Source organism: Aplysia californica, unplaced genomic scaffold, assembly GCF_000002075.1.
Source record: "Aplysia californica isolate F4 #8 unplaced genomic scaffold, AplCal3.0 scaffold00105, whole genome shotgun sequence".
Classification (NCBI taxonomy): Eukaryota; Metazoa; Mollusca; class Gastropoda; order Aplysiida; family Aplysiidae; genus Aplysia; species Aplysia californica.
In genome coordinates, this window is record NW_004797375.1 from 345,903 (window position 1) to 347,634 (window position 1,732).

The 1,732-nt window shown below is 48.0% G+C and overlaps 1 protein-coding gene across 2 annotated transcripts in view; it reads right to left on the reverse strand.

Annotated features, from left to right (window-relative positions):
- Positions 1 to 1,732, reverse strand: part of LOC101853688 — a gene marked incomplete at its 3' end in the record, with an annotated part of 99,749 nt that overhangs the window by 18,262 nt on the left and 79,755 nt on the right.

Here is a 1,732-nt window from a genome sequence, read left to right on the forward strand (position 1 = left end):
AAGATGTTGAAGAGAGTGGGAGAGAGTAAACAGCCTTGCCTCACCCCGACCGTTGTCCTGAACCAATCCCCCATGCTGCCGTTAAGGAGACCTTGTGGTATAGTTGTTGTATGACGTCGATCAGGTTGGCGTTGATGTTATATTTCCTCATGGTTGCCCATAAGGCTGCATGCCACACCCTGTCGAAGGCCTTTTTAAAATCCACAAAGATATGGTATAGGTTTTGTTGGTGTTGGAGGTACCTCTCGCACAGTATTCTGAGGTTGAAGATCTTTTCGCCTGCGCCCTACTCTAAAGCCTGCCTGCTCTTCGGCAATGACCTTCTCTGCCTGTGGTTTCAATCTGTTCAGCATTATCTTCAACATAACCTTACTGAGGTGGCTTATTAGACTGATGGTGCGGTAATTCTGACATAGTAGCAGGTTACCTTTCTTGGGGAGTGTAATCACTAGTGATTGTGTCCATGGTGTTGGCCACTTTCCTGTCTGCCAGATCTTGTTGCAGATGACAGTAAGAGCGCTTATCATGTCCTTTCCCCCTGCCTGTATAAATTCTCCTGGGATGTTGTCCACTCCTGCTGATTTCCCCTTCTTCAGTGCTTTAACTGCTGCTTCAACTGCTGGTTATCGATGTTGGTTGCTGGGGGAACGTTTAGAATCTCGGGGTTTCCCGTGGCTTTATAGTTGTACAATTCTGAGCAGTATTCTGTCCATCTTTTCAGAATGTCTTGTTCCTCTATCAGGCATTTTCCTTGTTTGTCTTGAATGGTGGTGGTGCGCCCTTCTTTAGTGCATGTCAGGTCTTTTACTAAAATTGATATGCTTTTTTGCTGTTGTTTGTCTTCAGGCTGCTTTCGATTATTTGGCATTGTTCCTCGATCCAATTTTCTTTTCCCCTCTTCATACTTGTTTTACTTGCTCTGTACTCCTTTGCACCATCTGGTTGCTTCTTTTTCTCCTTTAGTTTCCTCATGTGGTGAGTCTTGGGCAGAGAAGCTTGGCGGTGCCCATCCCTCTCCAAGCTCTTAACCGTAGGCTGATGTCGACGAACATGATGTGGGTCGCCCCCGATCGCATGCACTTGACCGTTGAGCTCAGCTTGGAAGCCTTCCGCTCTGACCATTGGGTCCGTCATGGGACCCTTCCGCTCATGGCCGTTGGCAGTTTGATGCTGCTCATCCGCCCAGTGGTGCAGTGTAAACACCACCCCCTTACATGGTTTAGTCCGCCAGCTGAAATGGTGTGCCGGGGTATGGCGCTGTGGAGCCACATGTGAGAGATTTAGAGAATGTGCGAGGACCAGTGATGCCCGTCCACCCTGCCAGGTAGGGTGCAGCATGCCAGACATCAAAGGTACTACCTCACACAGAGCCCCCTATACCCCGATATATATTTTCCTTTCATTGTGCGTTCCCCTCCACAATGATTATACATATAGGCCTCCTCAATAACTGTGGCCTGCTTTACCGGAATCTCGGACAGACACGCACAGAGTCAAGTTCCACGGAAAATCGAGAACAATCCACACAAACCCAAAACAGACACTGTCCAGACGGGTAAGAGGCCGTATATTTGTAAGAGACGACGCCACCCCCTCACAATGAAGGTCATTGAAACTCTTGGACTTGCATGGTCAGTGATTATGGCAAGACAAACAGTGTGTGTTTGTCTGAAGTGACGTATGTTTGTATGGGGTGGTGTGGTAGGGAGCGGTGAGTGATATATATATTATA